This window comes from Phyllobates terribilis, unplaced genomic scaffold (assembly GCF_046119375.1).
Source record: "Phyllobates terribilis strain yellow unplaced genomic scaffold, ASM4611937v1 Scaffold_2__4_contigs__length_985480577, whole genome shotgun sequence".
Taxonomy (NCBI): domain Eukaryota; kingdom Metazoa; phylum Chordata; class Amphibia; order Anura; family Dendrobatidae; genus Phyllobates; species Phyllobates terribilis.
The window spans coordinates 632,599,119-632,622,519 of record NW_027362762.1 but is presented as its reverse complement, the minus strand read 5'-3'; positions in this window follow the sequence as shown (position 1 = coordinate 632,622,519).

Genomic DNA, 23,401 nt, shown 5'->3' with positions numbered 1-23,401 from the left:
CTCGGAATTCCGCTGATGTTTAAAAATGCTTCGGAACTCTTCCACTGTTCTCGGAATTCCGCTGAAGTTTAAAAATGCTTCGGAACTCTTCCATTGTTCTCGGAATTCCGCTGACGTTTAAAAATGCGTCAGAACTCTTCCATTGTTCTCGGCATTCCGCTGACATTTAAAAATGCTTCGGAACTCTTCCATTGTTCTCGGAATTCCGCTGAAGTTTAAAAATGCTTCGGAACTCTTCCACTGTTCTCGGAATTCCGCTGAAGTTTAAAAATGCTTCGGAACTCTTCCATTGTTCTCGGCATTCCGCTGACGTTTAAAAATGCTTCGGAACTCTTCCATTGTTCTCGGAATTCCGCTGAAGATCAAAAATGCTTCGGAACTCTTCCTTTGTTCTCGGAATTCCGCTGATGTTTAAAAATGCTTTGGAACTCTTCCACTGTTCTCGGAATTCCGCTGAAGTTTAAAAATGCTTCGGAACTCTTCCATTGTTCTCGGAATTCCGCTGACGTTTAAAAATGCGTCGGAACTCTTCCATTGTTCTCGGCATTCCGCTGACGTTTAAAAATGCTTCGGAACTCTTCCATTGTTCTCAGAATTCCGCTGAAGATCAAAAATGCTTCGGAACTCTTCCTTTGTTCTCGGAATTCCGCTGATGTTTAAAAATGCTTCGGAACTCTTCCACTGTTCTCGGAATTCCGCTGACGTTTAAAAATGCGTCGGAACTCTTCCATTGTTCTCGGCATTCCGCTGACATTTAAAAATGCTTCGGAACTCTTCCATTGTTCTCGGAATTGCGCTGAAGTTTAAAAATGCTTCGGAACTCTTCCATTGTTCTCGGAATTCCGCTGACGTTTAAAAATGCGTCGGAACTCTTCCATTGTTCTCAGAATTCTGCTGAAGTTTAAAAATGCTTCGGAACACTTCCATTGTTCTGAGAATTCCGCTGACGTTTAAAAATGCTTCGGAACTCTTCCATTGTTCTAGGAATTCCGCTGCAGTTTAAAAATGCATCAGAACTCTTCCTTTGTTCTAGGAATTCCGCTGCAGTTTAAAAATGCTTCGGAACTCTTCCATTTTTCTCGGCATTCCGATGACGTTTAAAAATGCTTCGGAACTCTTCCATTGTTCTCGGAATTCCGCTGCAGTTTAAAAATGCTTCGGAACTCTTCCATTGTTCTCGGAATTCCGCTGAAGTTTAAAAATGCTTCGGAACTCTTCCATTGTTCTCGGAATTCCGCTGAAGATTAAAAATGCTTCGGAACTCTTCCATTGTTCTCAGAATTCCGCTGACGTTTAAAAATGCTTCGGAACTCTTCCATTGTTCTCGGAATTCTGCTGACGTTTAAAAATGCGTCAGAACTCTTCCATTGTTCTCGGCATTCCGCTGACGTTTAAAAATGCTTCGGAACTCTTCCATTGTTCTCGGAATTCCGCTGAAGATCAAAAATGCTTCGGAACTCTTCCTTTGTTCTCGGAATTCCGCTGATGTTTAAAAATGCTTCGGAACTCTTCCACTGTTCTCGGAATTCTGCTGAAGTTTAAAAATGCTTCGGAATTCTTCCATTTTTCTCGGCATTCCGCTGACGTTTAAAAATGCTTCGGAACTCTTCCATTGTTCTCGGAATTCCGTTGACGTTTAAAAATGCGTCGGAACTCTTCCATTGTTCTCGGAATTCCGCTGAAGATCAAAAATGCTTCGGAATTCTTCCTTTGTTCTCGGAATTCCGCTGATGTTTAAAAATGCTTCGGAACTCTTCCACTGTTCTCGGAATTCCGCTGAAGTTTAAAAATGCTTCGGAACTCTTCCATTGTTCTCGGAATTCTGCTGAAGTTTAAAAATGCTTCGGAACACTTCCATTGTTCTGAGAATTCCGCTGACGTTTAAAAATGCTTCGGAACGCCTCCATTGTTCTCGGAATTCTGCTAAAGTTTAAAAATGCTTCGGAACTCTTCCACTGTTCTCGGAATTCTGCTGAAATTTTAAAATGCTTCGGAACTCTTGTATTGTTCTAGAAATTCCGCTGAAGTTTAAAAATGCATCAGAACTCTTCCATTGTTCTAGGAATTCCGCTGCAGTTTAAAAATGCTTCGGAACTCTTCCATTTTTCTCGGAATTCCGCTGAAGTTTAAAAATGCTTCGGAACTCTTCCATTGTTCTCGGAATTCTGCTGAAGTTTAAAAATGCTTCGGAACACTTCCATTGTTCTGAGAATTCCGCTGACGTTTAAAAATGCTTCGGAACGCCTCCATTGTTCTCGGAATTCTGCTAAAGTTTAAAAATGCTTCGGAACTCTTCCACTGTTCTCGGAATTCTGCTGAAATTTTAAAATGCTTCGGAACTCTTGTATTGTTCTAGAAATTCCGCTGAAGTTTAAAAATGCATCAGAACTCTTCCATTGTTCTAGGAATTCCGCTGCAGTTTAAAAATGCTTCGGAACTCTTCCATTTTTCTCGGAATTCTGCTGAAGTTTAAAAATGCTTTGGAGCTCTTCCATTGTTCTGAGAATACTGCTGACGTTTAAAAATGCTTCGGAACTCTTCCATTGTTCTCGGAATTCTGCTGAAGTTAAAAATGCTTCGCAACTCTTCCATTTTTCTCGGAATTCCGCTGAAGTTTAAAAATGCTTCGGAACTCTTACATTGTTCTCGGAATTCCGCTGACCTTTAAAAATGCGTCGGAACTCTTCCATTGCTCTCGAAATTCTGCTGAAGTTGAAAAATGCTTCGGAACTCTTCCATTGTTCTCGGAATTCCGTTGACGTTTAAAAATGCGTCAGAACTCTTCCATTGTTCTCGGCATTCCGCTGACATTTAAAAATGCTTCGGAACTCTTCCATTGTTCTCGGAATTCCGCTGAAGTTTAAAAATGCTTCGGAACTCTTCCACTGTTCTCGGAATTCCGCTGAAGTTTAAAAATGCTTCGGAACTCTTCCATTGTTCTCGGCATTCCACTGACGTTTAAAAATGCTTCGGAACTCTTCCATTGTTCTCGGAATTCCGCTGAAGATCAAAAATGCTTCGGAACTCTTCCTTTGTTCTCGGAATTCCGCTGATGTTTAAAAATGCTTTGGAACTCTTCCACTGTTCTCGGAATTCCGCTGAAGTTTAAAAATGCTTCGGAACTCTTCCATTGTTCTTGGAATTCTGCTGAAGTTTAAAAATGCTTCGGAACACTTCCATTGTTCTGAGAATTCCGCTGACGTTTAAAAACGCTTCGGAACGCCTCCATTGTTCTCGGAATTCTGCTAAAGTTTAAAAATGCTTCGGAACTCTTCCATTGTTCTCGGAATTCCGCTGACGTTTAAAAATGCGTCGGAACTCTTCTATTGTTCTCGGCATTCCGCTGACGTTTAAAAATGCTTCGGAACTCTTCCATTGTTCTCAGAATTCCGCTGAAGATCAAAAATGCTTCGGAACTCTTCCTTTGTTCTCGGAATTCCGCTGATGTTTAAAAATGCTTCGGAACTCTTCCACTGTTCTCGGAATTCCGCTGAAGTTTAAAAATGCTTCGGAACTCTTCCATTGTTCTCGGAATTCCGCTGACGTTTAAAAATGCGTCAGAACTCTTCCATTGTTCTCGGCATTCCGCTGACATTTAAAAATGCTTCGGAACTCTTCCATTGTTCTCGGAATTCCGCTGAAGTTTAAAAATGCTTCGGAACTCTTCCACTGTTCTCGGAATTCCGCTGAAGTTTAAAAATGCTTCGGAACTCTTCCATTGTTCTCGGCATTCCGCTGACGTTTAAAAATGCTTCGGAACTCTTCCATTGTTCTCGGAATTCCGCTGAAGATCAAAAATGCTTCGGAACTCTTCCTTTGTTCTCGGAATTCCGCTGATGTTTAAAAATGCTTTGCAACTCTTCCACTGTTCTCGGAATTCCGCTGAAGTTTAAAAATGCTTCGGAACTCTTCCATTGTTCTTGGAATTCTGCTGAAGTTTAAAAATGCTTCGGAACACTTCCATTGTTCTGAGAATTCCGCTGACGTTTAAAAACGCTTCGGAACGCCTCCATTGTTCTCGGAATTCTGCTAAAGTTTAAAAATGCTTCGGAACTCTTCCATTGTTCTCGGAATTCCGCTGACGTTTAAAAATGCGTCGGAACTCTTCCATTGTTCTCGGCATTCCGCTGACGTTTAAAAATGCTTCGGAACTCTTCCATTGTTCTCAGAATTCCGCTGAAGATCAAAAATGCTTCGGAACTCTTCCTTTGTTCTCGGAATTCCGCTGATGTTTAAAAATGCTTCGGAACTCTTCCACTGTTCTCGGAATTCCGCTGAAGTTTAAAAATGCTTCGGAACTCTTCCATTGTTCTCGGAATTCCGCTGACGTTTAAAAATGCGTCGGAACTCTTCCATTGTTCTCGGCATTCCGCTGACGTTTAAAAATGCTTCGGAACTCTTCCATTGTTCTCAGAATTCCGCTGAAGATCAAAAATGCTTCGGAACTCTTCCTTTGTTCTCGGAATTCCGCTGATGTTTAAAAATGCTTCGGAACTCTTCCACTGTTCTCGGAATTCCGCTGAAGTTTAAAAATGCTTCGGAACTCTTCCATTTTTCTCGGCATTCCGCTGACGTTTAAAAATGCTTCGGAACTCTTCCATTGTTCTCGGAATTCCGTTGACGTTTAAAAATGCGTCGGAACTCTTCCATTGTTCTCGGAATTCCGCTGACGTTTAAAAATGCTTCGTAACTCTTCCATTTTTCTCGGCATTCCGCTGACGTTTAAAAATGCTTCGGAACTCTTCCATTGTTCTCGGAATTCCGTTGACGTTTAAAAATGCGTCGGAACTCTTCCATTGTTCTCGGCATTCCGCTGACATTTAAAAATGCTTCGGAACACTTCCATTGTTCTGAGAATTCCGCTGACGTTTAAAAATGCTTCGGAACACTTCCATTGTTCTGAGAATTCCGCTGACGTTTAAAAATGCGTCAGAACTCTTCCATTGTTCTCGGCATTCCGCTGACGTTTAAAAATGCTTCGGAACTCTTCCATTGTTCTCGGAATTCCGCTGAAGATCAAAAATGCTTCGGAACTCTTCCTTTGTTCTCGGAATTCCGCTGATGTTTAAAAATGCTTCGGAACTCTTCCACTGTTCTCGGAATTCTGCTGAAGTTTAAAAATGCTTCGGAACTCTTCCATTGTTCTCGGAATTTCGCTGAAGTTTAAAAATGCTTCGGAACTCTTCCATTGTTCTCGGCATTCCGCTGACGTTTAAAAATGCTTCGGAACTCTTCCATTGTTCTCAGAATTCCGCTGAAGATCAAAAATGCTTCGGAACTCTTCCTTTGTTCTCGGAATTCCGCTGATGTTTAAAAATGCTTCGGAACTCTTCCACTGTTCTCGGAATTCCGCTGAAGTTTAAAAATGCTTCGGAACTCTTCCATTGTTCTCGGAATTCCGTTGACGGTTAAAAATGCGTCGGAACTCTTCCATTGTTCTCGGCATTCCGCTGACATTTAAAAATGCTTCGGAACTCTTCCATTGTTCTCGGAATTCCGCTGACGTTTAAAAATGCTTCGGAACTCTTCCATTTTTCTCGGCATTCCGCTGACGTTTAAAAATGCTTCGGAACTCTTCCATTGTTCTCGGAATTCCGTTGACGTTTAAAAATGCGTCGGAACTCTTCCATTGTTCTCGGCATTCCGCTGACATTTAAAAATGCTTCGGAACTCTTCCATTGTTCTCGGAATTCCGCTGAAGTTTAAAAATGCGTCGGAACTCTTCCATTGTTCTCGGAATTCCGCTGACGTTTAAAAATGCGTCGGAACTCTTCCATTGTTCTCAGAATTCTGCTGAAGTTTAAAAATGCTTCGGAACACTTCCATTGTTCTGAGAATTCCGCTGACGTTTAAAAATGCTTCGGAACTCTTCCATTGTTCTAGGAATTCCGCTGCAGTTTAAAAATGCATCAGAACTCTTCCATTGTTCTAGGAATTCCGCTGCAGTTTAAAAATGCTTCGGAACTCTTCCATTTTTCTCGGCATTCCGCTGACGTTTAAAAATGCTTCGGAACTCTTCCATTTTTCTCGGCATTCCGCTGACGTTTAAAAATGCTTCGGAACTCTTCCATTGTTCTCGGAATTCCGTTGACGTTTAAAAATGCGTCGGAACTCTTCCATTGTTCTCGGCATTCCGCTGACATTTAAAAATGCTTCGGAACTCTTCCATTGTTCTCGGAATTGCGCTGAAGTTTAAAAATGCTTCGGAACTCTTCCATTGTTCTCGGAATTCCGCTGACGTTTAAAAATGCGTCGGAACTCTTCCATTGTTCTCAGAATTCTGCTGAAGTTTAAAAATGCTTCGGAACACTTCCATTGTTCTGAGAATTCCGCTGACGTTTAAAAATGCTTCGGAACTCTTCCATTGTTCTAGGAATTCCGCTGCAGTTTAAAAATGCATCAGAACTCTTCCTTTGTTCTAGGAATTCCGCTGCAGTTTAAAAATGCTTCGGAACTCTTCCATTGTTCTCGGAATTCCGCTGAAGTTTAAAAATGCTTCGGAACTCTTCCATTGTTCTCGGAATTCCGCTGAAGATTAAAAATGCTTCGGAACTCTTCCATTGTTCTCAGAATTCCGCTGACGTTTAAAAATGCTTCGGAACTCTTCCATTGTTCTCGGAATTATGCTGACGTTTAAAAATGCGTCAGAACTCTTCCATTGTTCTCGGCATTCCGCTGACGTTTAAAAATGCTTCGGAACTCTTCCATTGTTCTCGGAATTCCGCTGAAGATCAAAAATGCTTCGGAACTCTTCCTTTGTTCTCGGAATTCCGCTGATGTTTAAAAATGCTTCGGAACTCTTCCACTGTTCTCGGAATTCTGCTGAAGTTTAAAAATGCTTCGGAATTCTTCCATTTTTCTCGGCATTCCGCTGACGTTTAAAAATGCTTCGGAACTCTTCCATTGTTCTCGGAATTCCGCTGCAGTTTAAAAATGCTTCGGAACTCTTCCATTGTTCTCGGAATTCCGCTGAAGTTTAAAAATGCTTCGGAACTCTTCCATTGTTCTCGGAATTCCGCTGAAGATTAAAAATGCTTCGGAACTCTTCCATTGTTCTCAGAATTCCGCTGACGTTTAAAAATGCTTCGGAACTCTTCCATTGTTCTCGGAATTATGCTGACGTTTAAAAATGCGTCAGAACTCTTCCATTGTTCTCGGCATTCCGCTGACGTTTAAAAATGCTTCGGAACTCTTCCATTGTTCTCGGAATTCCGCTGAAGATCAAAAATGCTTCGGAACTCTTCCTTTGTTCTCGGAATTCCGCTGATGTTTAAAAATGCTTCGGAACTCTTCCACTGTTCTCGGAATTCTGCTGAAGTTTAAAAATGCTTCGGAATTCTTCCATTTTTCTCGGCATTCCGCTGACGTTTAAAAATGCTTCGGAACTCTTCCATTGTTCTCGGAATTTCGTTGACGTCTAAAAATGCGTCGGAACTCTTCCATTGTTCTCGGCATTCCGCTGACATTTAAAAATGCTTCGGAACTCTTCCATTGTTCTCGGAATTCCGCTGATGTTTAAAAATGCTTCGGAACTCTTCCACTGTTCTCGGAATTCCGCTGAAGTTTAAAAATGCTTCGGAACTCTTCCATTGTTCTCGGAATTCTGCTGACGTTTAAAAATGCTTCGGAACACTTCCATTGTTCTGAGAATTCCGCTGACGTTTAAAAATGCTTCGGAACGCCTCCATTGTTCTCGGAATTCTGCTAAAGTTTAAAAATGCTTCGGAACTCTTCCACTGTTCTCGGAATTCTGCTGAAATTTTAAAATGCTTCGGAACTCTTGTATTGTTCTAGAAATTCCGCTGAAGTTTAAAAATGCATCAGAACTCTTCCATTGTTCTAGGAATTCCGCTGCAGTTTAAAAATGCTTCGGAACTCTTCCATTTTTCTCGGAATTCTGCTGAAGTTTAAAAATGCTTTGGAGCTCTTCCATTGTTCTGAGAATACTGCTGACGTTTAAAAATGCTTCGGAACTCTTCCATTGTTCTCGGAATTCTGCTGAAGTTAAAAATGCTTCGCAACTCTTCCATTGTTCTCGGAATTCCGCTGAAGATCAAAAATGCTTCGGAACTCTTCCTTTGTTCTCGGAATTCCGCTGATGTTTAAAAATGCTTTGGAACTCTTCCACTGTTCTCGGAATTCCGCTGAAGTTTAAAAATGCTTCGGAACTCTTCCATTGTTCTTGGAATTCTGCTGAAGTTTAAAAATGCTTCGGAACACTTCCATTGTTCTGAGAATTCCGCTGACGTTTAAAAACGCTTCGGAACGCCTCCATTGTTCTCGGAATTCTGCTAAAGTTTAAAAATGCTTCGGAACTCTTCCATTGTTCTCGGAATTCCGCTGACGTTTAAAAATGCGTCGGAACTCTTCCATTGTTCTCGGCATTCCGCTGACGTTTAAAAATGCTTCGGAACTCTTCCATTGTTCTCAGAATTCCGCTGAAGATCAAAAATGCTTCGGAACTCTTCCTTTGTTCTCGGAATTCCGCTGATGTTTAAAAATGCTTCGGAACTCTTCCACTGTTCTCGGAATTCCGCTGAAGTTTAAAAATGCTTCGGAACTCTTCCATTGTTCTCGGAATTCCGCTGACGTTTAAAAATGCGTCGGAACTCTTCCATTGTTCTCGGCATTCCGCTGACGTTTAAAAATGCTTCGGAACTCTTCCATTGTTCTCAGAATTCTGCTGAAGATCAAAAATGCTTCGGAACTCTTCCTTTGTTCTCGGAATTCCGCTGATGTTTAAAAATGCTTCGGAACTCTTCCACTGTTCTCGGAATTCCGCTGAAGTTTAAAAATGCTTCGGAACTCTTCCATTTTTCTCGGCATTCCGCTGACGTTTAAAAATGCTTCGGAACTCTTCCATTGTTCTCGGAATTCCGTTGACGTTTAAAAATGCGTCGGAACTCTTCCATTGTTCTCGGCATTCCGCTGACATTTAAAAATGCTTCGGAACTCTTCCATTGTTCTCGGAATTCCGCTGACGTTTAAAAATGCTTCGGAACTCTTCCATTTTTCTCGGCTTTCCGCTGACGTTTAAAAATGCTTCGGAACTCTTCCATTGTTCTCGGAATTCCGTTGACGTTTAAAAATGCTTCGGAACTCTTCCATTGTTCTCGGCATTCCGCTGACGTTAAAAAATGCGTCGGAACACTTCCATTGTTCTGAGAATTCCGCTGACGTTTAAAAATGCATCAGAACTCTTCCATTGTTCTCGGCATTCCGCTGACGTTTAAAAATGCTTCGGAACTCTTCCATTGTTCTCGGAATTCCGCTGAAGATCAAAAATGCTTCGGAACTCTTCCTTTGTTCTCGGAATTCCGCTGACGTTTAAAAATGCGTCGGAACTCTTCCATCGTTCTCGGCATTCCGCTGACGTTTAAAAATGCTTCGGAACTCTTCCATTGTTCTCGGAATTCCGCTGAAGATCAAAAATACTTCGGAACTCTTCCTTTGTTCTCGGAATTCCGCTGATGTTTAAAAATGCTTCGGAACTCTTCCACTGTTCTCGGAATTCCGCTGAAGTTTAAAAATGCTTCGGAACTCTTCCATTGTTCTCGGAATTCCGTTGACGGTTAAAAATGCGTCGGAACTCTTCCATTGTTCTCGGCATTCCGCTGACATTTAAAAATGCTTCGGAACTCTTCCATTGTTCTCGGAATTCCGCTGACGTTTAAAAATGCTTCGGAACTCTTCCATTTTTCTCGGCATTCCGCTGACGTTTAAAAATGCTTCGGAACTCTTCCATTGTTCTCGGAATTCCGTTGACGTTTAAAAATGCGTCGGAACTCTTCCATTGTTCTCGGCATTCCGCTGACATTTAAAAATGCTTCGGAACACTTCCATTGTTCTGAGAATTCCGCTGACGTTTAAAAATGCTTCGGAACTCTTCCATTGTTCTAGGAATTCCGCTGCAGTTTAAAAATGCATCAGAACTCTTCCTTTGTTCTAGGAATTCCGCTGCAGTTTAAAAATGCTTCGGAACTCTTCCATTTTTCTCGGCATTCCGATGACGTTTAAAAATGCTTCGGAACTCTTCCATTGTTCTCGGAATTCCGCTGCAGTTTAAAAATGCTTCGGAACTCTTCCATTGTTCTCGGCATTCCGCTGACATTTAAAAATGCTTCGGAACTCTTCCATTGTTCTCGGAATTCCGCTGACGTTTAAAAATGCTTCGGAACTCTTCCATTTTTCTCGGCATTCCGCTGACGTTTAAAAATGGTTCGGAACTCTTCCATTGTTCTCGGAATTCCGTTGACGTTTAAAAATGCGTCGGAACTCTTCCATTGTTCTCGGCATTCCGCTGACATTTAAAAATGCTTCGGAACACTTCCATTGTTCTGAGAATTCCGCTGACGTTTAAAAATGCTTCGGAACACTTCCATTGTTCTGAGAATTCCGCTGACGTTTAAAAATGCGTCAGAACTCTTCCATTGTTCTCGGCATTCCGCTGACGTTTAAAAATGCTTCGGAACTCTTCCATTGTTCTCGGAATTCCGGTGAAGATCAAAAATGCTTCGGAACTCTTCCTTTGTTCTCGGAATTCCGCTGATGTTTAAAAATGCTTCGGAACTCTTCCACTGTTCTCGGAATTCTGCTGAAGTTTAAAAATGCTTCGGAACTCTTCCATTGTTCTCGGAATTCCGCTGAAGTTTAAAAATGCTTCGGAACTCTTCCATTGTTCTCGGAATTCCGCTGACGTTTAAAAATGCGTCGGAACTCTTCCATTGTTCTCGGCATTCCGCTGACGTTTAAAAATGCTTCGGAACTCTTCCATTGTTCTCAGAATTCCGCTGAAGATCAAAAATGCTTCGGAACTCTTCCTTTGTTCTCGGAATTCCGCTGATGTTTAAAAATGCTTCGGAACTCTTCCACTGTTCTCGGAATTCCGCTGAAGTTTAAAAATGCTTCGGAACTCTTCCATTGTTCTCGGAATTCCGTTGACGGTTAAAAATGCGTCGGAACTCTTCCATTGTTCTCGGCATTCCGCTGACATTTAAAAATGCTTCGGAACTCTTCCATTGTTCTCGGAATTCCGCTGACGTTTAAAAATGCTTCGGAACTCTTCCATTTTTCTCGGCATTCCGCTGACGTTTAAAAATGCTTCGGAACTCTTCCATTGTTCTCGGAATTCCGTTGACGTTTAAAAATGCGTCGGAACTCTTCCATTGTTCTCGGCATTCCGCTGACATTTAAAAATGCTTCGGAACTCTTCCATTGTTCTCGGAATTCCGCTGAAGTTTAAAAATGCGTCGGAACTCTTCCATTGTTCTCGGAATTCCGCTGACGTTTAAAAATGCGTCGGAACTCTTCCATTGTTCTCAGAATTCTGCTGAAGTTTAAAAATGCTTCGGAACACTTCCATTGTTCTGAGAATTCCGCTGACGTTTAAAAATGCTTCGGAACTCTTCCATTGTTCTAGGAATTCCGCTGCAGTTTAAAAATGCATCAGAACTCTTCCATTGTTCTAGGAATTCCGCTGCAGTTTAAAAATGCTTCGGAACTCTTCCATTTTTCTCGGCATTCCGCTGACGTTTAAAAATGCTTCGGAACTCTTCCATTTTTCTCGGCATTCCGCTGACGTTTAAAAATGCTTCGGAACTCTTCCATTGTTCTCGGAATTCCGCTGAAGTTTAAAAATGCGTCGGAACTCTTCCATTGTTCTCGGAATTCCGCTGACGTTTAAAAATGCGTCGGAACTCTTCCATTGTTCTCAGAATTCTGCTGAAGTTTAAAAATGCTTCGGAACACTTCCATTGTTCTGAGAATTCCGCTGACGTTTAAAAATGCTTCGGAACTCTTCCATTGTTCTAGGAATTCCGCTGCAGTTTAAAAATGCATCAGAACTCTTCCATTGTTCTAGGAATTCCGCTGCAGTTTAAAAATGCTTCGGAACTCTTCCATTTTTCTCGGCATTCCGCTGACGTTTAAAAATGCTTCGGAACTCTTCCATTTTTCTCGGCATTCCGCTGACGTTTAAAAATGCTTCGGAACTCTTCCATTGTTCTCGGAATTCCGTTGACGTTTAAAAATGCGTCGGAACTCTTCCATTGTTCTCGGCATTCCGCTGACATTTAAAAATGCTTCGGAACTCTTCCATTGTTCTCGGAATTGCGCTGAAGTTTAAAAATGCTTCGGAACTCTTCCATTGTTCTCGGAATTCCGCTGACGTTTAAAAATGCGTCGGAACTCTTCCATTGTTCTCAGAATTCTGCTGAAGTTTAAAAATGCTTCGGAACACTTCCATTGTTCTGAGAATTCCGCTGACGTTTAAAAATGCTTCGGAACTCTTCCATTGTTCTAGGAATTCCGCTGCAGTTTAAAAATGCATCAGAACTCTTCCTTTGTTCTAGGAATTCCGCTGCAGTTTAAAAATGCTTCGGAACTCTTCCATTTTTCTCGGCATTCCGATGACGTTTAAAAATGCTTCGGAACTCTTCCATTGTTCTCGGAATTCCGCTGCAGTTTAAAAATGCTTCGGAACTCTTCCATTGTTCTCGGAATTCCGCTGAAGTTTAAAAATGCTTCGGAACTCTTCCATTGTTCTCGGAATTCCGCTGAAGATTAAAAATGCTTCGGAACTCTTCCATTGTTCTCAGAATTCCGCTGACGTTTAAAAATGCTTCGGAACTCTTCCATTGTTCTCGGAATTCCGCTGAAGATCAAAAATGCTTCGGAACTCTTCCTTTGTTCTCGGAATTCCGCTGATGTTTAAAAATGCTTCGGAACTCTTCCACTGTTCTCGGAATTCCGCTGAAGTTTAAAAATGCTTCGGAACTCTTACATTGTTCTCGGAATTCCGCTGACCTTTAAAAATGCGTCGGAACTCTTCCATTGCTCTCGAAATTCTGCTGAAGTTGAAAAATGCTTCGGAACTCTTCCATTGTTCTCGGAATTCCGTTGACGTTTAAAAATGCGTCAGAACTCTTCCATTGTTCTCGGCATTCCGCTGACATTTAAAAATGCTTCGGAACTCTTCCATTGTTCTCGGAATTCCGCTGAAGTTTAAAAATGCTTCGGAACTCTTCCACTGTTCTCGGAATTCCGCTGAAGTTTAAAAATGCTTCGGAACTCTTCCATTGTTCTCGGCATTCCGCTGACGTTTAAAAATGCTTCGGAACTCTTCCATTGTTCTCGGAATTCCGCTGAAGATCAAAAATGCTTCGGAACTCTTCCTTTGTTCTCGGAATTCCGCTGATGTTTAAAAATGCTTTGGAACTCTTCCACTGTTCTCGGAATTCCGCAGAAGTTTAAAAATGCTTCGGAACTCTTCCATTGTTCTTGGAATTCTGCTGAAGTTTAAAAATGCTTCGGAACACTTCCATTGTTCTGAGAATTCCGCTGACGTTTAAAAACGCTTCGGAACGCCTCCATTGTTCTCGGAATTCTGCTAAAGTTTAAAAATGCTTCGGAACTCTTCCATTGTTCTCGGAATTCCGCTGACGTTTAAAAATGCGTCGGAACTCTTCCATTGTTCTCGGCATTCCGCTGACGTTTAAAAATGCTTCGGAACTCTTCCATTGTTCTCAGAATTCCGCTGAAGATCAAAAATGCTTCGGAACTCTTCCTTTGTTCTCGGAATTCCGCTGATGTTTAAAAATGCTTCGGAACTCTTCCACTGTTCTCGGAATTCCGCTGAAGTTTAAAAATGCTTCGGAACTCTTCCATTGTTCTCGGAATTCCGCTGACGTTTAAAAATGCGTCGGAACTCTTCCATTGTTCTCGGCATTCCGCTGACGTTTAAAAATGCTTCGGAACTCTTCCATTGTTCTCAGAATTCCGCTGAAGATCAAAAATGCTTCGGAACTCTTCCTTTGTTCTCGGAATTCCGCTGATGTTTAAAAATGCTTCGGAACTCTTCCACTGTTCTCGGAATTCCGCTGAAGTTTAAAAATGCTTCGGAACTCTTCCATTTTTCTCGGCATTCCGCTGACGTTTAAAAATGCTTCGGAACTCTTCCATTGTTCTCGGAATTCCGTTGACGTTTAAAAATGCGTCGGAACTCTTCCATTGTTCTCGGAATTCCGCTGACGTTTAAAAATGCTTCGGAACTCTTCCATTTTTCTCGGCATTCCGCTGACGTTTAAAAATGCTTCGGAACTCTTCCATTGTTCTCGGAATTCCGTTGACGTTTAAAAATGCGTCGGAACTCTTCCATTGTTCTCGGCATTCCGCTGACATTTAAAAATGCTTCGGAACACTTCCATTGTTCTGAGAATTCCGCTGACGTTTAAAAATGCTTCGGAACACTTCCATTGTTCTGAGAATTCCGCTGACGTTTAAAAATGCGTCAGAACTCTTCCATTGTTCTCGGCATTCCGCTGACGTTTAAAAATGCTTCGGAACTCTTCCATTGTTCTCGGAATTCCGCTGAAGATCAAAAATGCTTCGGAACTCTTCCTTTGTTCTCGGAATTCCGCTGATGTTTAAAAATGCTTCGGAACTCTTCCACTGTTCTCGGAATTCTGCTGAAGTTTAAAAATGCTTCGGAACTCTTCCATTGTTCTCGGAATTTCGCTGAAGTTTAAAAATGCTTCGGAACTCTTCCATTGTTCTCGGCATTCCGCTGACGTTTAAAAATGCTTCGGAACTCTTCCATTGTTCTCAGAATTCCGCTGAAGATCAAAAATGCTTCGGAACTCTTCCTTTGTTCTCGGAATTCCGCTGATGTTTAAAAATGCTTCGGAACTCTTCCACTGTTCTCGGAATTCCGCTGAAGTTTAAAAATGCTTCGGAACTCTTCCATTGTTCTCGGAATTCCGTTGACGGTTAAAAATGCGTCGGAACTCTTCCATTGTTCTCGGCATTCCGCTGACATTTAAAAATGCTTCGGAACTCTTCCATTGTTCTCGGAATTCCGCTGACGTTTAAAAATGCTTCGGAACTCTTCCATTTTTCTCGGCATTCCGCTGACGTTTAAAAATGCTTCGGAACTCTTCCATTGTTCTCGGAATTCCGTTGACGTTTAAAAATGCGTCGGAACTCTTCCATTGTTCTCGGCATTCCGCTGACATTTAAAAATGCTTCGGAACTCTTCCATTGTTCTCGGAATTCCGCTGAAGTTTAAAAATGCGTCGGAACTCTTCCATTGTTCTCGGAATTCCGCTGACGTTTAAAAATGCGTCGGAACTCTTCCATTGTTCTCAGAATTCTGCTGAAGTTTAAAAATGCTTCGGAACACTTCCATTGTTCTGAGAATTCCGCTGACGTTTAAAAATGCTTCGGAACTCTTCCATTGTTCTAGGAATTCCGCTGCAGTTTAAAAATGCATCAGAACTCTTCCATTGTTCTAGGAATTCCGCTGCAGTTTAAAAATGCTTCGGAACTCTTCCATTTTTCTCGGCATTCCGCTGACGTTTAAAAATGCTTCGGAACTCTTCCATTTTTCTCGGCATTCCGCTGACGTTTAAAAATGCTTCGGAACTCTTCCATTGTTCTCGGAATTCCGTTGACGTTTAAAAATGCGTCGGAACTCTTCCATTGTTCTCGGCATTCCGCTGACATTTAAAAATGCTTCGGAACTCTTCCATTGTTCTCGGAATTGCGCTGAAGTTTAAAAATGCTTCGGAACTCTTCCATTGTTCTCGGAATTCCGCTGACGTTTAAAAATGCGTCGGAACTCTTCCATTGTTCTCAGAATTCTGCTGAAGTTTAAAAATGCTTCGGAACACTTCCATTGTTCTGAGAATTCCGCTGACGTTTAAAAATGCTTCGGAACTCTTCCATTGTTCTAGGAATTCCGCTGCAGTTTAAAAATGCATCAGAACTCTTCCTTTGTTCTAGGAATTCCGCTGCAGTTTAAAAATGCTTCGGAACTCTTCCATTTTTCTCGGCATTCCGATGACGTTTAAAAATGCTTCGGAACTCTTCCATTGTTCTCGGAATTCCGCTGCAGTTTAAAAATGCTTCGGAACTCTTCCATTGTTCTCGGAATTCCGCTGAAGTTTAAAAATGCTTCGGAACTCTTCCATTGTTCTCGGAATTCCGCTGAAGATTAAAAATGCTTCGGAACTCTTCCATTGTTCTCAGAATTCCGCTGACGTTTAAAAATGCTTCGGAACTCTTCCATTGTTCTCGGAATTATGCTGACGTTTAAAAATGCGTCAGAACTCTTCCATTGTTCTCGGCATTCCGCTGACGTTTAAAAATGCTTCGGAACTCTTCCATTGTTCTCGGAATTCCGCTGAAGATCAAAAATGCTTCGGAACTCTTCCTTTGTTCTCGGAATTCCGCTGATGTTTAAAAATGCTTCGGAACTCTTCCACTGTTCTCGGAATTCTGCTGAAGTTTAAAAATGCTTCGGAATTCTTCCATTTTTCTCGGCATTCCGCTGACGTTTAAAAATGCTTCGGAACTCTTCCATTGTTCTCGGAATTTCGTTGACGTCTAAAAATGCGTCGGAACTCTTCCATTGTTCTCGGCATTCCGCTGACATTTAAAAATGCTTCGGAACTCTTCCATTGTTCTCGGAATTCCGCTGAAGATCAAAAATGCTTCGGAACTCTTCCTTTGTTCTCGGAATTCCGCTGATGTTTAAAAATGCTTCGGAACTCTTCCACTGTTCTCGGAATTCCGCTGAAGTTTAAAAATGCTTCGGAACTCTTCCATTGTTCTCGGAATTCTGCTGACGTTTAAAAATGCTTCGGAACACTTCCATTGTTCTGAGAATTCCGCTGACGTTTAAAAATGCTTCGGAACGCCTCCATTGTTCTCGGAATTCTGCTAAAGTTTAAAAATGCTTCGGAACTCTTCCACTGTTCTCGGAATTCTGCTGAAATTTTAAAATGCTTCGGAACTCTTGTATTGTTCTAGAAATTCCGCTGAAGTTTAAAAATGCATCAGAACTCTTCCATTGTTCTAGGAATTCCGCTGCAGTTTAAAAATGCTTCGGAACTCTTCCATTTTTCTCGGAATTCTGCTGAAGTTTAAAAATGCTTTGGAGCTCTTCCATTGTTCTGAGAATACTGCTGACGTTTAAAAATTCTTCGGAACTCTTCCATTGTTCTCGGAATTCTGCTGAAGTTAAAAATGCTTCGCAACTCTTCCATTTTTCTCGGAATTCCGCTGAAGTTTAAAAATGCTTCGGAACTCTTACATTGTTCTCGGAATTCCGCTGACCTTTAAAAATGCGTCGGAACTCTTCCATTGCTCTCGAAATTCTGCTGAAGTTGAAAAATGCTTCGGAACTCTTCCATTGTTCTCGGAATTCCGTTGACGTTTAAAAATGCGTCAGAACTCTTCCATTGTTCTCGGCATTCCGCTGACATTTAAAAATGCTTCGGAACTCTTCCATTGTTCTCGGAATTCCGCTGAAGTTTAAAAATGCTTCGGAACTCTTCCACTGTTCTCGGAATTCCGCTGAAGTTTAAAAATGCTTCGGAACTCTTCCATTGTTCTCGGCATTCCGCTGACGTTTAAAAATGCTTCGGAACTCTTCCATTGTTCTCGGAATTCCGCTGAAGATCAAAAATGCTTCGGAACTCTTCCTTTGTTCTCGGAATTCCGCTGATGTTTAAAAATGCTTTGGAACTCTTCCACTGTTCTCGGAATTCCGCTGAAGTTTAAAAATGCTTCGGAACTCTTCCATTGTTCTTGGAATTCTGCTGAAGTTTAAAAATGCTTCGGAACACTTCCATTGTTCTGAGAATTCCGCTGACGTTTAAAAACGCTTCGGAACGCCTCCATTGTTCTCGGAATTCTGCTAAAGTTTAAAAATGCTTCGGAACTCTTCCATTGTTCTCGGAATTCCGCTGACGTTTAAAAATGCGTCGGAACTCTTCCATTGTTCTCGGCATTCCGCTGACGTTTAAAAATGCTTCGGAACTCTTCCATTGTTCTCAGAATTCCGCTGAAGATCAAAAATGCTTCGGAACTCTTCCTTTGTTCTCGGAATTCCGCTGATGTTTAAAAATGCTTCGGAACTCTTCCACTGTTCTCGGAATTCCGCTGAAGTTTAAAAATGCTTCGGAACTCTTCCATTGTTCTCGGAATTCCGCTGACGTTTAAAAATGCGTCGGAACTCTTCCATTGTTCTCGGCATTCCGCTGACGTTTAAAAATGCTTCGGAACTCTTCCATTGTTCTCAGAATTCTGCTGAAGATCAAAAATGCTTCGGAACTCTTCCTTTGTTCTCGGAATTCCGCTGATGTTTAAAAATGCTTCGGAACTCTTCCACTGTTCTCGGAATTCCGCTGAAGTTTAAAAATGCTTCGGAACTCTTCCATTTTTCTCGGCATTCCGCTGACGTTTAAAAATGCTTCGGAACTCTTCCATTGTTCTCGGAATTCCGTTGACGTTTAAAAATGCGTCGGAACTCTTCCATTGTTCTCGGCATTCCGCTGACATCTAAAAATGCTTCGGAACTCTTCCATTGTTCTCGGAATTCCGCTGACGTTTAAAAATGCTTCGGAACTCTTCCATTTTTCTCGGCTTTCCGCTGACGTTTAAAAATGCTTCGGAACTCTTCCATTGTTCTCGGAATTCCGTTGACGTTTAAAAATGCGTCGGAACTCTTCCATTGTTCTCGGCATTCCGCTGACGTTAAAAAATGCGTCGGAACACTTCCATTGTTCTGAGAATTCCGCTGACGTTTAAAAATGCATCAGAACTCTTCCATTGTTCTCGGCATTCCGCTGACGTTTAAAAATGCTTCGGAACTCTTCCATTGTTCTCGGAATTCCGCTGAAGATCAAAAATGCTTCGGAACTCTTCCTTTGTTCTCGGAATTCCGCTGACGTTTAAAAATGCGTCGGAACTCTTCCATCGTTCTCGGCATTCCGCTGACGTTTAAAAATGCTTCGGAACTCTTCCATTGTTCTCGGAATTCCGCTGAAGATCAAAAATACTTTGGAACTCTTCCTTTGTTCTCGGAATTCCGCTGATGTTTAAAAATGCTTCGGAACTCTTCCACTGTTCTCGGAATTCCGCTGAAGTTTAAAAATGCTTCGGAACTCTTCCATTGTTCTCGGAATTCCGTTGACGGTTAAAAATGCGTCGGAACTCTTCCATTGTTCTCGGCATTCCGCTGACATTTAAAAATGCTTCGGAACTCTTCCATTGTTCTCGGAATTCCGCTGACGTTTAAAAATGCTTCGGAACTCTTCCATTTTTCTCGGCATTCCGCTGACGTTTAAAAATGCTTCGGAACTCTTCCATTGTTCTCGGAATTCCGTTGACGTTTAAAAATGCGTCGGAACTCTTCCATTGTTCTCGGCATTCCGCTGACATTTAAAAATGCTTCGGAACACTTCCATTGTTCTGAGAATTCCGCTGACGTTTAAAAATGCTTCGGAACTCTTCCATTGTTCTAGGAATTCCGCTGCAGTTTAAAAATGCATCAGAACTCTTCCTTTGTTCTAGGAATTCCGCTGCAGTTTAAAAATGCTTCGGAACTCTTCCATTTTTCTCGGCATTCCGATGACGTTTAAAAATGCTTCGGAACTCTTCCATTGTTCTCGGAATTCCGCTGCAGTTTAAAAATGCTTCGGAACTCTTCCATTGTTCTCGGCATTCCGCTGACATTTAAAAATGCTTCGGAACTCTTCCATTGTTCTCGGAATTCCGCTGACGTTTAAAAATGCTTCGGAACTCTTCCATTTTTCTCGGCATTCCGCTGACGTTTAAAAATGGTTCGGAACTCTTCCATTGTTCTCGGAATTCCGTTGACGTTTAAAAATGCGTCGGAACTCTTCCATTGTTCTCGGCATTCCGCTGACATTTAAAAATGCTTCGGAACACTTCCATTGTTCTGAGAATTCCGCTGACGTTTAAAAATGCTTCGGAACACTTCCATTGTTCTGAGAATTCCGCTGACGTTTAAAAATGCGTCAGAACTCTTCCATTGTTCTCGGCATTCCGCTGACGTTTAAAAATGCTTCGGAACTCTTCCATTGTTCTCGGAATTCCGGTGAAGATCAAAAATGCTTCGGAACTCTTCCTTTGTTCTCGGAATTCCGCTGATGTTTAAAAATGCTTCGGAACTCTTCCACTGTTCTCGGAATTCTGCTGAAGTTTAAAAATGCTTCGGAACTCTTCCATTGTTCTCGGAATTCCGCTGAAGTTTAAAAATGCTTCGGAACTCTTCCATTGTTCTCGGAATTCCGCTGACGTTTAAAAATGCGTCGGAACTCTTCCATTGTTCTCGGCATTCCGCTGACGTTTAAAAATGCTTCGGAACTCTTCCATTGTTCTCAGAATTCCGCTGAAGATCAAAAATGCTTCGGAACTCTTCCTTTGTTCTCGGAATTCCGCTGATGTTTAAAAATGCTTCGGAACTCTTCCACTGTTCTCGGAATTCCGCTGAAGTTTAAAAATGCTTCGGAACTCTTCCATTGTTCTCGGAATTCCGTTGACGGTTAAAAATGCGTCGGAACTCTTCCATTGTTCTCGGCATTCCGCTGACATTTAAAAATGCTTCGGAACTCTTCCATTGTTCTCGGAATTCCGCTGACGTTTAAAAATGCTTCGGAACTCTTCCATTTTTCTCGGCATTCCGCTGACGTTTAAAAATGCTTCGGAACTCTTCCATTGTTCTCGGAATTCCGTTGACGTTTAAAAATGCGTCGGAACTCTTCCATTGTTCTCGGCATTCCGCTGACATTTAAAAATGCTTCGGAACTCTTCCATTGTTCTCGGAATTCCGCTGAAGTTTAAAAATGCGTCGGAACTCTTCCATTGTTCTCGGAATTCCGCTGACGTTTAAAAATGCGTCGGAACTCTTCCATTGTTCTCAGAATTCTGCTGAAGTTTAAAAATGCTTCGGAACACTTCCATTGTTCTGAGAATTCCGCTGACGTTTAAAAATGCTTCGGAACTCTTCCATTGTTCTAGGAATTCCGCTGCAGTTTAAAAATGCATCAGAACTCTTCCATTGTTCTAGGAATTCCGCTGCAGTTTAAAAATGCTTCGGAACTCTTCCATTTTTCTCGGCATTCCGCTGACGTTTAAAAATGCTTCGGAACTCTTCCATTTTTCTCGGCATTCCGCTGACGTTTAAAAATGCTTCGGAACTCTTCCATTGTTCTCGGAATTCCGCTGAAGTTTAAAAATGCGTCGGAACTCTTCCATTGTTCTCGGAATTCCGCTGACGTTTAAAAATGCGTCGGAACTCTTCCATTGTTCTCAGAATTCTGCTGAAGTTTAAAAATGCTTCGGAACACTTCCATTGTTCTGAGAATTCCGCTGACGTTTAAAAATGCTTCGGAACTCTTCCATTGTTCTAGGAATTCCGCTGCAGTTTAAAAATGCATCAGAACTCTTCCATTGTTCTAGGAATTCCGCTGCAGTTTAAAAATGCTTCGGAACTCTTCCATTTTTCTCGGCATTCCGCTGACGTTTAAAAATGCTTCGGAACTCTTCCATTTTTCTCGGCATTCCGCTGACGTTTAAAAATGCTTCGGAACTCTTCCATTGTTCTCGGAATTCCGTTGACGTTTAAAAATGCGTCGGAACTCTTCCATTGTTCTCGGCATTCCGCTGACATTTAAAAATGCTTCGGAACTCTTCCATTGATCTCGGAATTGCGCTGAAGTTTAAAAATGCTTCGGAACTCTTCCATTGTTCTCGGAATTCCGCTGACGTTTAAAAATGCGTCGGAACTCTTCCATTGTTCTCAGAATTCTGCTGAAGTTTAAAAATGCTTCGGAACACTTCCATTGTTCTGAGAATTCCGCTGACGTTTAAAAATGCTTCGGAACTCTTCCATTGTTCTAGGAATTCCGCTGCAGTTTAAAAATGCATCAGAACTCTTCCTTTGTTCTAGGAATTCCGCTGCAGTTTAAAAATGCTTCGGAACTCTTCCATTTTTCTCGGCATTCCGATGACGTTTAAAAATGCTTCGGAACTCTTCCATTGTTCTCGGAATTCCGCTGCAGTTTAAAAATGCTTCGGAACTCTTCCATTGTTCTCGGAATTCCGCTGAAGTTTAAAAATGCTTCGGAACTCTTCCATTGTTCTCGGAATTCCGCTGAAGATTAAAAATGCTTCGGAACTCTTCCATTGTTCTCAGAATTCCGCTGACGTTTAAAAATGCTTCGGAACTCTTCCATTGTTCTCGGAATTCCGCTGAAGATCAAAAATGCTTCGGAACTCTTCCTTTGTTCTCAGAATTCCGCTGATGTTTAAAAATGCTTCGGAACTCTTCCACTGTTCTCGGAATTCCGCTGAAGTTTAAAAATGCTTCGGAACTCTTACATTGTTCTCGGAATTCCGCTGACCTTTAAAAATGCGTCGGAACTCTTCCATTGCTCTCGAAATTCTGCTGAAGTTGAAAAATGCTTCGGAACTCTTCCATTGTTCTCGGAATTCCGTTGACGTTTAAAAATGCGTCAGAACTCTTCCATTGTTCTCGGCATTCCGCTGACATTTAAAAATGCTTCGGAACTCTTCCATTGTTCTCGGAATTCCGCTGAAGTTTAAAAATGCTTCGGAACTCTTCCACTGTTCTCGGAATTCCGCTGAAGTTTAAAAATGCTTCGGAACTCTTCCATTGTTCTCGGCATTCCGCTGACGTTTAAAAATGCTTCGGAACTCTTCCATTGTTCTCGGAATTCCGCTGAAGATCAAAAATGCTTCGGAACTCTTCCTTTGTTCTCGGAATTCCGCTGATGTTTAAAAATGCTTTGGAACTCTTCCACTGTTCTCGGAATTCCGCAGAAGTTTAAAAATGCTTCGGAACTCTTCCATTGTTCTTGTAATTCTGCTGAAGTTTAAAAATGCTTCGGAACACTTCCATTGTTCTGAGAATTCCGCTGACGTTTAAAAACGCTTCGGAACGCCTCCATTGTTCTCGGAATTCTGCTAAAGTTTAAAAATGCTTCGGAACTCTTCCATTGTTCTCGGAATTCCGCTGACGTTTAAAAATGCGTCGGAACTCTTCCATTGTTCTCGGCATTCCGCTGACGTTTAAAAATGCTTCGGAACTCTTCCATTGTTCTCAGAATTCCGCTGAAGATCAAAAATGCTTCGGAACTCTTCCTTTGTTCTTGGAATTCCGCTGATGTTTAAAAATGCTTCGGAACTCTTCCACTGTTCTCGGAATTCCGCTGAAGTTTAAAAATGCTTCGGAACTCTTCCATTGTTCTCGGAATTCCGCTGACGTTTAAAAATGCGTCGGAACTCTTCCATTGTTCTCGGCATTCCGCTGACGTTTAAAAATGCTTCGGAACTCTTCCATTGTTCTCAGAATTCCGCTGAAGATCAAAAATGCTTCGGAACTCTTCCTTTGTTCTCGGAATTCCGCTGATGTTTAAAAATGCTTCGGAACTCTTCCACTGTTCTCGGAATTCCGCTGAAGTTTAAAAATGCTTCGGAACTCTTCCATTTTTCTCGGCATTCCGCTGACGTTTAAAAATGCTTCGGAACTCTTCCATTGTTCTCGGAATTCCGTTGACGTTTAAAAATGCGT